A 14,932-nucleotide genomic window follows, 5' to 3' on the forward strand; every position below is an offset into this window, starting at 1 on the left:
AAACACCTGTTGGATTTGCTCTTGCTGTTAAACACACAGGAGCCCTGCTAAGGATTAAAGAGGTCACTTGGGGTTTGTGCAACCTGCCAAGCAGGAATGATCAAATTCCTTTTACCACAGCTCCACTTTGTGTTCCAGATAGTTATCTAGGCCAGGGATGGGCAGACTTCAGACTTTGTCCTTATTTCTTTACTAGACCAAAGTGGAAAAATGTCCACCAACCACACAGTGAGTCAGGTGCCAAAGCATCTCATGGGGTGGAATTGTTGGGGAATTAAGGAACTCTGAAAAATAAGGAACAGGGAGCCTAGTCTGAGCGGATGTTTAGCAACTCAGGAATTTGCTTTCTGCGCAAGAACAGAGCTTATTATCCTTACACACAAAAATCCTCTCATGATTCTCTCCCAAGCTTTCTTCCTTTCAGCAGCTTAATTTTTGGAGAGGGGGAGCCTCTTTGTTCTTGCTGTTCAAGGATTAGGAGTCCTAGCCAAAATCACTCAGAGATCTACCACTAGATCCCCATCTACCTTCAATCCGTTTCAGGCCTAGGGGCACAAATTTCTTCATATGCCTGCTTCCTCCCACACCAGTTGGTACAGAGTGGATGTTACTAATATTTAAAGCCCCTAAAGAGATGTCATACTGAAGTACAAAATAGTTTTCCCCACTCTGCCACACCAATTCTGAAAATAACCTTGTCTTACTAGTGAATCTGCAAGCGAACGTTTACATCTTGTTACAAATCTGGTTGTAGCCAAATGCACCAGGCCACATTTTGCATACGGGCTGCTCAGTTGAACATCCCCACTTCAAAATATAGAGGTTGTCCTGGAACAACCTGGTAGGAGTTGAGGGTCGGTCCTGAGCGGTACTGCTTTCTTCCACTGAGATAACTGGAGCCTAGGAGATGTCTTCCTTTCCTTTGGTAGTCTAGAGAGCTGTCATCATCACTGACATCCTTCAGTCTCTGGAGACTATGGTATCGCGCTCTGAAAAGTGGTTCTGGAACAGCGTCTAGTGTGGCTGAAGAGGCCGATTCTGGAGTGACAATTCCTTCCACATTGGGAGCAAATGTAGTCTGTCCCTGGTGTGTCTCCCTGGCTGTGGGCCTTCCTTCTTTGCCTCGGTCTGTTGGCCAAGTGTCTCTTCAAACTGGGAAAGGCCATGCTGCACAGACTGCTTCCAAGCTCAGAGGCCAAGGTTTCCCATCTGTTGAGGTTCATTCCTAAGGCCTTCAGATCCCTCTTGCAGATGTCATTGTAACGCAGCTGTGGTCTACCTGTAGGGCGCTTTCCCTGCACAAGTTCTCCAGAGAGGAGATCCTTTGGGATCCGGCCATCGCCCATTCTCACGATGTGACCAAGCCAGTGCAGGCGTCTCTGTTTCAGCAGTGCATACACGCTAGGGATTCCAGCTCGTTTCAGAACTGTGTTGTTTGGAACTTTGTCCTGCTAGGTGATACCGAGGATGCGTCTGAGGCAGCACATGTGGAAAGCATTCAGTTTCCTCTCCTGTTATGAGTGAGGAGTCCGTGATTCGCTGCAGTACAGAAGTGTACTCAAGATGCAAGCTCTGTAGACCTGGATCTTGGTATGTTCCGTCAGCTTCTTGTTGGACCATACTCTCTATGTATACATACATACATACATACATACATACATACATACATGTCTCTATGGTCCATACAGCTCTAGAGAGCTGTAGCTCCAGTCTTAACTGCTGTTTGCAAGTAATGTCAAGCCATCTCAGGGGAGTAGTTATACCTTTAGGCTGGCATTTAGGTAATATGTAGGCCATGAGCCCAAGAGCCTGTTTAATTTGGGTTTTTTGACTCAAGGTCTGATGTTCAGTTTCACCTTGTACAGCTGTGGGGTCCCAGGCTTGCACGATCCATGTCCCAATAAAGTCCTCACCAAACTGCTGGTCTTGTACTCTTGACCAAGTAGTAGCTACAGTAGGCAAGAATTGGGTGCCTGCAGCAGGTTGAGCTCTGAGTATTCTTTTGTGATGCATTATGATTCATCCTCCTGCCAGTCCCTTTTTAAGTGCATCTGCTCTGTTCTTGCACGTGGCTGCTCATGTGTTTATGAAAGGGCTCTCATCCAATGCTTCTCAGTCTCTTCCTCTGTGTGCGAAGCTAGGCTCCAGGCTGCACAGAGAGACTGGTCCTAGCCCAGCCAAGCAAGAGCCACTTTGATTATTCATCCCAGTGAGACTCAAAGCGAAGGAAGGCAGTTGCTGTGAGCAGACTGCCAATGAGACAGGAAAACAGCCTGCCAGTTCCTGTTTTGGTACAGAAACATTACAATATAACCACAGAAAGCTGCCCTTCTTTGCCTTTTTGCAGCCACATCCAGTGTTACAAGCCACTTCAAAACTACATTAGCAGTGGAGCAAAGACTAGTTTAGGAAGGGACAGGAAAGGCTGAGACAGCATCAGGCACCCTTGTCTTGTACAACTGCGCTTTGGGCCCTGCAATTACCTCACTGGGAATGACACTCCCTCATTTCAATGATACACATCCTGGATGTGTGTCTTTCAGTCCACTTCTCCCTCTGATCTTATCTTCTTCATAACCATGTGGTAATGTAATACATAATGCCTCTCTTTCCCTCTCTCCCCCGTAACTATTGCAAACAACACTTAGCATTTTTTTCCTAATGTTTTAGAAGCACAAATGAAACAAAAAAAATTGAAATCACTCACCACTGTTTAAGTAACAGAAACAATATAAAGAACTGTTGCTATGTTGATCCCAGAAGTTGAGTAGTAAAGTTGATGCTATTTAGTGAACTAAACATATGTCAGTGAAAAAGGATGTCTGATGAGGTTTTCCTTTACAAATTTGTTTAAGGGAGAAAGAAAAACAGGCCAACCAGATGGAGAGAGAGATCGTAATCTGACTCATGGTGTCTAACCTTTAGTTCTTTCTTTCCATTTGCTATTTTTGCCTCTTAAAGAAACCGTTTTCATTTCCATGGCATGCATTTGGAATTTCTGTGCCAAATATTTGGCTACTCTACTGCAAATCTAGGAACTACTGACAAGATCACTGATCTACCTTCTGCCCACCCCTAGTATAGTGTATTTACTTCACCACATGGTTTCCAAATATACAAAGCTGCCATTTTTGAAATTTACTCTTTCCTTAACATTTGCCTATTCTTCAAATTAAGTGTGTGTATGCAATACTAGATCTTTATAGAGATGATTGTTAAAACTGGCACTTGCTGATTCAACATGACAGACTCTGTGCATATCTTGGATTCACATATGCTTACAGAATAGTTGAGTCATATAGCTTTTACTTGATAGCACTACAGTGTGGCTAAAAACCTTCTACTTCAGAATGGTCTGATTGAATTTACTGCTCTAAGATGGCTTGAGGATCAAGTGTAAACATTCGATCCATTTACGTAGTACAAACTACAGAAGATAATAGCCCACAGCAAGAAAATAAGATGCATTCTGCTTCCAGCTTGCAAGTAGCAAGCCTTGAGTAAAGGACATAGGAGCCTCTCAGTCCAATCCTATGCAGGTCTACTCAGAAGTAAGTCCCATTAGAGTCAATGGGGCTTACTCCCAGGAATGTGTGGATAGGATTGGGCTGTCTGCCAACCAAGGCACTGAATTATCATCTCTATGCCATAATAAACCATACTCTTCCACCACGTTCATACACTGACACAGCCTAAACAATGAAGGCCCTGCAACACTTTCACTAACCCACTCTTGAACAATCCTTCAGGCTGCATGCAAAGTACATTATCCAGCAGACAGGTCCCTGTGGAAGTGTTTAAATAACAATTTCCTTCCCAGAATGAACTTTAGAAAATCCTGTTCTGCCAGTTTGTAGCAAAGCCAACTGTGTACGACCTTGATTGCCCTACACTTATGGCATCATTTCTTTTGATCTCTGGAATGATTGGTGCCACTGTTAACACTGATTTTATTTTGTTTTGTTTTAAAAACCCCAAAACAAAAATCCAAAGTACAAAACAAATTGTCAAATTAATAAGTATTCAAGAATCTCTGCAATTTTTTTCCTTTGAAGTCAGACTGAATAACTGAAGCATATCAGGAAGGAGGTAAGCTGCATTACAGACTGCATTTGAAATAATGTGAATTACGTATTGTGCAATGTCTTAGGAACGAGGGAGAATTTGGGCTCACTACATGGGAGATAAAACATTGTGAAGGCCCAATCCTATCCAACTTTCCAGCACTGTTGCAATTATGCCAATGGGGCGTGTACTGCATCCTGTAGTGGTGATGCGGCAGTCATGGAGGGCACCTCAAGATAAGGGAATTAGGTACAGCACTGTGGTTGCATCACCACTGGAAAGCTGAACATGATTGCATCCTGAGTCTTATTTAAAGGTACAGGACATAATTCTACATATTATCAGGGCCCAATGCTATTGGGCCTGGTGCTGGCAGTACACCTGTACCACTGGCTCCGGATGTTGCTAACATGTCATAAGGAGTGTAAGCAAACTTTCCCTTCCCCTAAGGAGATTCCCAGCTCTAGCCTGGTACCCATAGGATCCAGCAACAGCCATTTAAGCACCTCTGGAGCCCTGCCAGCCTCCCAAATAAAACAAGTGAAGAAGATTCATGAAGAGGAACTTGAGGACTGCAGAGGCAGCCAAACAGCCCCTAATAAGAAAAGTCAAAATTAGCCCAGCTGCAACTCTTCCACTTGAAGCTTCAGGAGCCAATCAGACAACCTGGGGCTCTGCCTAATCTATAACCTGAGCAGAGTAACCATAGCTCCTTCTCCTGTATGACATCTTGCTAGTACGTAGATTTGAATGCTTGTGGGGTGATCCAGCAGGGCTGCCACAACCCACTATGTAGCGATGCTCATGCACCTGAGTTTCCCACACCTCTTTAAATTCCTTCTGGGGAGATTATGACCAGTGCAGCATCCTGACAGAGGAAGGGCCCAATCCTATGCAATATTTCAGCCCCATTGCAGCCTCAAAGCAGCCCTGAAGTAAAGAAACAAATGTTCCATTACCTTGAGGTGGCCTCTGTGGCTGCCCTCTCCACTGCAGTATGCAGCACATGCCCCACTTGGCACAGCTGCATCAGCACTAGAAAGTTGGATAGGATTGGGCCCACAGTCCCAGAAAAGATAGTTGCTGCCTCTAGGAAAGAAAAGTCAAAAAAGATAGTGGTGTTCCCTTCCTTTCCATGATTTTTCCTTTTGTCTGGAGTTCCCCAGCATGCAACACAGATGCTAAAATGCCTCTGAGGAGCCAGTTGGCCTGGCCAACCCCAGTGCCTCTGCATCTAAGTATAGGACAAGACCTTGGAGTGTTAGCCATGAGCAGTCTACAGAAAGCCTTGCAAAAAAAGGGCATCAGCTCTTTTTTTTCCGTCTGAGGCAGGATGGAGATGTTTCAAAAATAAATGGAGTATATTAAAAATAGAAAAGAGGTAAATAGAGACATTGGGCAAGGCTCCAATATCCAAAAGCAGGCATTTGAATTTAGATTAAAATAGGTCTTTGAGTTTAAACCAAATCAAGCCTTGACATTTAAGACAAAAGAAACAAGATCTGACTTGGCCCTAGCTAGACTCAGGTGCACTTTGGCAGTCCAGAGGAACATGACAGCAATGTACCAGAACCTGCATAAGTGGGACAAAACACGAACAATTTCAATCCAACCTTCCTTTTTTATGGAGTTCAGGAAAATCAAGATCTAACCTCTCTCAGCTGCTGCTCCAACAATAGGATGCAAATGACTGCTCTGAATAGTACCAGGAGAAGCAGCTTTGGGGGCTTCTGCTGAGCTTTCCCTAGCTCTAAGTTGGGGAAAAGGAAGTGAGTGGTTTTTTGTTTTTTTTTTAATTTCTGGGAGAGGGAGAATGTGTATTGCCACCGCAGGCCTGGACCTCACTGCACATCACTGAAACAACCAAGTTGTTTAAAACTCTGGGGAGAGCAATCATTATGGTATAGTTCTTGAAATGGTCTGCTTTGGTCAGGATGCTGTTTTTAAAATCTGACAGAAGATTTTGTATCATACTCTATAGCTGAGATGGTAAGCAAGTTATCCAAAGTCCTTTTGGCAGGAAAATTTTCTGAATGCGATTCCGTTTTTAACAAATTTAAAACATCCTTTGTGGAAAACTCAGAAATGTTAGACAGAATTCACCCTCTGAGTAACCCAAGTTAGAAATGACAATGTGGACCCTAGGTGTTTTTAAAAAAAATAAAATAAAGTTTTTCAGAACTGATCTACAACTTCAGTTCTCCTGACTTCATTATTACCCTGGCTGCTTTACAACATTATGCAAAAATAATTGTGTGTTTTTCTGCCTGTGTGGACATTATCCATGTAAAACATGTTTACAAGTGTGTTAGTCAAATTTTCCAAAGGGCAGTATATTTGTCAAGGTGACTCAGTCCCAGGGATTCTGAGTCACCACAGAAGAAAGCAAACAGTGGCTTTGGGAAGAATGAGGCCCGCTCAACTGCCAACATGCCTCCTGATCCGACTGACAGAGCTAGACATGAGTCAGGCCATTGAAGCAAATGGCCTTAGGTGTTCCTGCATAACTCTTGCATACAGTGCAGGCTACGTGGTTTCAGCTCCAACTCTGATTCTTCTTCTGGGATTGGAGTCCATGCATTTCTTTGCCAAGAATCCAGTCCCTCTGTGCACAGCAGTCTCCCATCCTGTGTACTCACAGAAGGCAACAATGCTTTGCACTCACACATGGAGTGATTCACCCTGTTTCCCATGGGGCTGTTCTGATCTGGAATAAAGTACAATTCTTAGTAATGTACATATGACCTTGGTGTATGGCTCTTTAGATTAGGGGTGTCAAACTCATTTCATACAGCAGGCCAAATAGCATTCATGATACCTGCTGAGGGCTGGCAGTGATGTCATTAAGCAGATGACTAGAAGTACTTTATTCTCACTTTGGAACTCATTAGCTGCACATGACAGAAGAGAAAATACATAAGTCTTGATCATATTTTCAAGATACGGGAGAGCCCAATTAAAATGCAGGCTGCCCTTTCAGCAATGACAGCAGCTGATGGTTGTGTTGGGAGAGACTGAAGACCAGAGAAAGAGCTTTTGCAAGCTGCATCCTGCCTCCCCCCAGGCCTTGTGTTTGGCACCCCTGCTTTAGATTATAGTTGAAGGAGCTGCAGCTGCTCAATGAGGTTTTGTATTGAGTGCTTCTCATTTTCTCTCACTTCCCTCTTGTTGTGGGTAAATTGTCAGAGATAAAAAGGATGTGATAATTGTTGCACTTGTTTGAGTATATTTTTTCATTCATTGTTACAAGGCTTGTTTCTTCCTCCACATTTCACCCTTCTGTGCTATTGCTTTTAGGAGGAGGTAATGAGTTGTGATTCTACATTTCCAGTGCAGAAGATGTGGCTGGAGAACAGTGCCTACCTGGATGGCATTGATACAGTTCTTGTTGAGCAACTAAAAGAGAGAGAGAGAGAGAGAGAGAGAGAGAGAGATGATCCAGCAGTGAGACTGTGGAGATTTGCAAGTGGACTTGTGTAAACCTGCCAGACATTTTGCAGTTGTAGTTATTGATAGTATAAAGGTGCATGCTCTTGTCTCTGATCTCTGAGCCTGCTTCAGTATTAATCTCTGTAGCAGGGATCCTGGAAGGGACCTGAAGCAAGAAAGGGTTATGTATGCTTTTTAAAAAAATGATAGCATTGCGAGTGATTTCTTTGAATGTGCAAACTCTTTTTTTTTGTAATTGGCTAGCTGGAGTTGTTTGTGTAATGGCTGGTGGCTACCAGCTTAAACCCCATAGCTGCTTGGGTGGGGGCTGAAATTGGTAAATGTACAGGGGAAACAATGTAGGCACCAAACCAAAAGTAGTCTTTGCAGCTGGCTGGCAACTAGAACAGAGCAGTTCTTGCAGGGTGTGATGTTGGACAACTGATGCTGCTTGAAAAGACAAGCACTGTTTCGATGCCTGCCTTTCTCCCAGATTAACATTTATATTTGTAACTAAAACCAGACATTGTAATGATACCTAGATAACCAGCCCTGACGTAGCTGTGCCAATGGGGCATGTGCTGCATCCTGCAGTTGGGTGGCAGCCATGGAGGCCTCCTCAAGGTAAGGGGATGTTTGTTCCCCTACCTCCGAGCTGCATTGCCCTTACCTTGCAGCTGGAAAGTTGGTTAGGATGGCATCCTAAGTCTCTAGCAGTCTCTCCTCTTGAAGCTAGCCGTACTGAGAAGTGATAGGAGAGCTTGAGATAACAGACAAGTGACATACAGCTTGAACTTCTGGCACTAAACTGAAAACCAGCATTCTCTATAAAGTTCTGTGACTGCAGATAGGAACACAGAGAGACTGCACGTGAGCCCAACATCTCTATAGTGAGAGTCCTACATAGCTAGTATTAGTAATTAGAGTGGCATCTGAACTCAGCTGTCTGGGGGCTGGGGATAAGAATAGGCCCTCAGTTTGGCTGTACTTGTCGTAAGAGGCGACTAAACAGCCACCGGGTAGATTGGACTCGTCAGCCTGGGAAGGCAGCTCATCTGAGAGAAGGAAAACTCTGATCCCAAACCTCCACTGCCTTGTGGCTACATCCAGTTATGGAAAAGGCTTCAGGAGTCAACCTCGAGGCAAAATCCGGAGCCGGAGTCCCTGAGGCAGTTCATGGCTGAACACAGTCACATTCTGGCAACTCCTGCGACACCACTGGAACCAACCGTATTGGCCTCTGCCTTTCCATTGGACCATTTCAGCGACGTGGAGAGGGGGGATTTGCTGCATGGGTAACAACCTATCCTCCATACCTACTTTACCCAGGCTTCGCACACTGGAGAGGACACTCTGTTCCAGAACCACCATTCAGAGCGTGACACCATAGTCTTCCGAGACTGAAGGATGCCAACAAGTGAACTCAGCATAATGCCAGCAGTGCCAATCAGGACTGCACTGGGTCTGTGCACCCTTGAGCTTGAGTTGTCTGAAACAAACAGTGGAAATCTGACAGGAAAGCTGGCGAGCTTCCTGAAGTACTGAATTATTTTGTGTGGGCTCAGCCTTCACAGGAAATGTTGACGCTTTATATTTCAAGTGCCAGGGGTTACCTTAGGCCTGATTCTATCTCATTAGTTCATCTGGTTACAATGACTTGTTTGCTTTGCAGAAGCCTTCTTTATTTACAGTGTAATATAGGAGCACCTTGTTTGTTCTCAGCCCTACCCTGAGATAAAATACCAGAGTCATTGTTAATTTAGTATTTACCCTGCAGAGATGTGTTTCCTAGGAACCCAGCCACTGGAAACGGCTGGAGACAAAAATCATAGGTAGCCATGTTGAACCACCTAGCTAATGGGTTCTGAGTATTACAGATCAAGAGAGAGATCTTTGGGTAGTGCCGGACAGCTCAATGGAAGTGTCATCCTAGTGTGGGGTGGCGATTCCATGCTCACAATCATTAAAAAAGGGATGGAGAATAAAGTCTGGCTATGTTGCCTACTGAACGTGAATACATGACGATCATTTTTGACAGTCACTGACTAATTTGCAGAAGCTAAGGCTCAAAAACAGAATCTCTGATGTTACTATTCATTCCTGTGACAGACCAATAGATAGATATAAATTTTTACTCTCCTTTTTCAGTAAATAATGTAATTTAAAAGTAGTAATCTATTATTTTTTTCCTTTTTTGAACTGTAAATTTTTTATTTTTCATTTTTTTACTGGCATGATTATAGATACGAAGTTCAATAAAATAAAATTTTCATTGCCTGTGGTTGAAGGTGGTTGGCAACCTTCAGTCTCGAAAGACTATGGTATAAGCCTACAGCACCCGGTATTCCCAAGCGGTCTCCCATCTAAGTACTAACCAGGCCTGACCCTGCTTTCTGATCAACTATTATTTGTTTCATTCCATGGCTATTATTGAAAATTTTTGTCATACAGGGGAGCAGGTGTTAAAAATAACAAATACACACTACTGTCATCCAACTGTCCTGTTTTTGCCTTTGGGGGATGTGAAAATCTTGTTAGTTGCTGTTCTTCAGAGTTCAGCTCCCTCCCTCCTAGAAGTTAAATCTCAGAGTGGGGAATGGACGCATCTTCCTGTCTTTACTGCACATGCACGTAAATCCAAGCACATGAACACTAAGAGCCCATTCCTATCCCCAGCCACTGCCCTACAGTCCAGCAGTGCCAAAACTGCCACCACTACAAGGCAGGGGAAGCAGCCACACTTTGGTTCCCTCCTATATTCCGTGTAGAGCCCCAACAGCCCCTATGGGTCAGCTTGGAGCTATGCCAACTGTTCAGCTGGCGCAGAACCAAGGAGAGCTGTTTCAGGCTCTGATGCCAGGGAGAGGGGGTATAGGATTTGGGTGGCAACTAAGGCTGCCATCTCCACCCCCCTCCCAGGCCTAAACTGCCTCGGCTCATCCCCCACCCAGTTTTGCCCCATCCCCACCTTCCCCCCACCCCAGAATGCCTCACCGCTGCCCAGTGGTCTACTTACAGCCACATGGTTCCAATGGTTGTCCTGCCAGCAGGCAGGTTGTGCCTGCCATTGGTTTTAGCCTCTTTGCTGGCATTGTTTATTCCAGGCTACTGCAATGTGCCATTGGCATGTTTGGAATGGCCATTGCCAGGGCAGTATGCAGGCACCGGCTATAGGATCAAGCTGTGAGATATCATGCAGCAGATATCCTTCTGCTTTGCACACTGCAAATAGCGAAGTCTAGTTTGAACTGCTGAAGATTTATTTTAGGACTATTATAGGATTTCAAATAAATCTTTCATTAAAGGACAGACACTCTGTTGGCTTTTAAGTGAATGGTGTTTGCCCATGAAATACAGCACAGAGACAACTACTCCCTATCACAGAGGCCAGGACTGATCTTGGTATGACAATTGGGTGTTAGGACTGTTTCCCTCTGTGAAATGTAATTCCCAAACTGTGCCCTAAATGAACCAACTGAGCTCCCCACCCTAACCAGCTTTCCAGCACTGGGGCAGCCCCAAGACAGAGGAACAAATGTTCCGATAACTTGAGGTGGTTGCCCCACCACCACAGGACGTGGCACACGTCCCATTGGCACAGCTGCACCGGCACTGGGAAGTTGGATAGGATTGGGCCCTTATTCAATGTTCTGGTGGGATAAAAGTACCCACCCACAAAGGAAGCTGCCCATTGTGCCTCTGTATGATTCATCTCTTACATACTCTCTACTTCTTCCACTGGTGAAAAGGAGAGGGAAGATTGTTTCACCAAGGGCTGCTCATCCTGACCTAAACTACATGTAACCTTTTCAGGTGTAAGAATACCTTACAGGTGACTAAGGTATGCAACTTGTCCCTCAAAACGGCCACGGTACCAGAAGATTGGAGGATAGCAAATGTCACGCCTATTTTTAAAAAGGGAAAGAGGGGGGACCCGGGAAACTATAGGCCGGTCAGCCTAACATCTATACCGGGTAAGATGGTGGAATGCCTCATCAAAGATAGGATCTCAAAACACATAGACGAACAGGCCTTGCTGAGGGAGAGTCAGCATGGCTTCTGTAAGGGTAAGTCTTGCCTCACCAACCTTATAGAATTCTTTGAAAAGGTCAACAGGCATGTGGATGCGGGAGAACCCGTGGACATTATATATCTGGACTTTCAGAAGGCGTTTGACACGGTCCCTCACCAAAGGCTACTGAAAAAACTCCACAGTCAGGGAATTAGAGGACAGGTCCTCTTGTGGATTGAGAACTGGTTGGAGGCCAGGAAGCAGAGAGTGGGTGTCAATGGGCAATTTTCACAATGGAGAGAGATGAAAAGCGGTGTGCCCCAAGGATCTGTCCTGGGACCGGTGCTTTTCAACCTCTTCATAAATGACCTGGAGACAGGGTTGAGCAGTGAAGTGGCTAAGTTTGCAGACGACACCAAACTTTTCCGAGTGGTAAAGACCAGAAGTGATTGTGAGGAGCTCCAGAAGGATCTCTCCAGACTGGCAGAATGGGCAGCAAAATGGCAGATGCGCTTCAATGTCAGTAAGTGTAAAGTCATGCACATTGGGGCAAAAAATCAAAACTTTAGATATAGGCTGATGGGTTCTGAGCTGTCTGTGACAGATCAGGAGAGAGATCTTGGGGTGGTGGTGGACAGGTCGATGAAAGTGTCGACCCAATGTGCGGCAGCAGTGAAGAAGGCCAATTCTATGCTTGGGATCATTAGGAAGGGTATTGAGAACAAAACGGTTAGTATTATAATGCCGTTGTACAAATCTATGGTAAGGCCACACCTGGAGTATTGTGTCCAGTTCTGGTCGCCGCATCTCAAAAAAGACATAGTGGAAATGGAAAAGGTGCAAAAGAGAGCGACTAAGATGATTACGGGGCTGGGGCACCTTCCTTATGAGGAAAGGCTACGGCGTTTGGGCCTCTTCAGCCTAGAAAAGAGACGCTTGAGGGGGGACATGATTGAGACATACAAAATTATGCAGGGGATGGACAGAGTGGATAGGGAGATGCTCTTTACACTCTCACATAATACCAGAACCAGGGGACATCCACTAAAAATTGAGTGTTGGGCGGGTTAGGACAGACAAAAGAAAATATTTCTTTACTCAGCGCATGGTCGGTCTGTGGAATTCCTTGCCACAGGATGTGGTGCTGGCGTCTAGCCTAGACGCCTTTAAAAGGGGATTGGATGAGTTTCTGGAGGAAAAATCCATTATGGGGTACAAGCCATGATGTGTATGCGCAACCTCCTGATTTTAGGAATGGGTTAAGTCAGAATGCCAGATGTAGGGGAGAGCACCAGGATGAGGTCTCTTGTTATCTGGTGTGCTCCCTGGGGCATTTGGTGGGCCGCTGTGAGATACAGGAAGCTGGACTAGATGGGCCTATGGCCTGATCCAGTGGGGCTGTTCTTATGTTCTTAACTACAATTCCCAGGAGGCCTTGCAGGTCTCTTGTTATCTGGTGTGCTCCCTGGGGCATTTGGTGGGCCGCTGTGAGATACAGGAAGCTGGACTAGATGGGCCTATGGCCTGATCCAGTGGGGCTGTTCTTATGTTCTTATGTTCTTATGTGTCTCCCATTTTTAATTCAGAAAAAAGTGTTCCTCTGCTAACCAAATTTTGGAGAAGACTGTCTTAAACAAATAGATCCCCCCAAACAGGTTCCTCAGGCTTATGGTAATTCCACTGCAGAACCTACCCATGATACACTCATTCACTTCCTTAATTGCCATGTCATGCCAATTAGGTGTTTGGCTCATAGATGTGTTTGGCGTAGGTAGCATATGACACACCATTAACTCTGTTGAAAAGCTCAGGCTTTTTCAAATGGGCTATTTGCGTGAGCATGATTAATGAATGGGTTGGGTGAGCAGGCAGGAAGAGGAGGCAGTGGCTATGCAGTGAAGGAAAGAGAGGCAGCTTTAGCCAGCAGATTGTCTGGAACTTGACTATAGATATCTCTTAGTCCAGCAATTTTCAACCAGCATGCCACAGCATATTGGTGTTTCATGAGGGGTCCCCAGGTGTGCTGCAGAAGTTTGGGAGAGGGTCATTTATTAGTAGGGCCATTGTAGATATGAACCCGCTGCCAGCAGCATGGTGTGCCTTGTCAATGGTCCAAAAACTGATGATGTGCCCTGAAAATTTTAGCACCTGGTCAATGTGCCAGGAGGTTGAAAATCACTGCCTTAGAGCCCAATCCTATAAGTCCCATTATAGTCAATGGGGCTTATTCCCAGGAAACTGTGGATAGGATTGTAGCCTTAGTCTAATTCAAAAGTGCTAAATAAGTGTATGTCTGTATCAATGCTCAATTTTCAGTTTTATTCCATGCTGCCCTCAAACAAAACCATGTATGTATCTGATGCACAATATGCCTTTTCTTCTCCTCAAATTGTGGGTGCCATTTATTTTTTAAATACACATGAAGCCAGTATGATAGATAGAGAGGATAGCATCAAAGTCTCACTCCAAGTTGCAGGGTCCAACTGACTGTCAGTCTGATGGAGCCAGAGGTAGGTAGCACAGAGCAGGCAAAGGCCAAGTATTTTAAGGAGCAACTGAGATCAGAAAGGATGGAAAGAAATATTGTCCAAAACAAGTAAAGGGCCCAATCTGACGCTTACTGTGCATCCTTGAGCTCCAGTGGTGCTCATAAAGTCACAAAAGGTGGGCGGACAGCGTCTGACTTAGGGTGCTGCCAGCAGCATCTTCCTGCCTGCAATGATGTATCTCCTGCCACAGAACAAGTAAGATGGGAGAGTGGAACACTGGCAGGGAGGGTCGAAACAGGTAGAATGGGAAGGAATAGTGGATTGGGTTGGGCTGCAACATACTTTACGGCATCTTTACAATGGCGTGTGTCCATTCTGCTGGTGGCAGCCAGCTTAGGATTGGGCCAACAGAGTAAATAAAGTGGCATCATTTGGCTCGTTTGCCTGTACCCACCTCTTTTAGCTAGATCTGCATAGTATCTCCCAGGCAGGCTGAAGTCTTGCCCAACATCCTTCAGGTCACTACTTTAAGACCCCATGCAGGTTAAAGTCATCACAGGCCAGCATTATTTCTGGTTTTTCTTAAGCTTAATCAATCCAATAAATGGGAAATGTAAGCAAGTATCTGTTGAACTAACAACTTTATAGGATATAGATGAATCTCTCTCTCTCTCTCTCTCTCTCTCTCTCTCTCTCCACCTTCTATGTCTTAATTCCTAGCTAAATAGTTGCTTTTGAGATTCTTTAATTTAAATTATGATGATGCTTGTTGTGATTTAGAGCTGTAAATAGCCCATAAAGAGATAAAGCATTCTCCATAGCCCTTGTTTAATCTGTTAACAGGATTTTGTACTCCATATCTTGGTGAAAATAATGACCCAGGGAAAAATCATATGCCTGTATTAGAATCCAAATTAAATTACAGCCCAAACCTAAG

Source organism: Tiliqua scincoides, chromosome 8, assembly GCF_035046505.1.
Source record: "Tiliqua scincoides isolate rTilSci1 chromosome 8, rTilSci1.hap2, whole genome shotgun sequence".
Taxonomy (NCBI): domain Eukaryota; kingdom Metazoa; phylum Chordata; class Lepidosauria; order Squamata; family Scincidae; genus Tiliqua; species Tiliqua scincoides.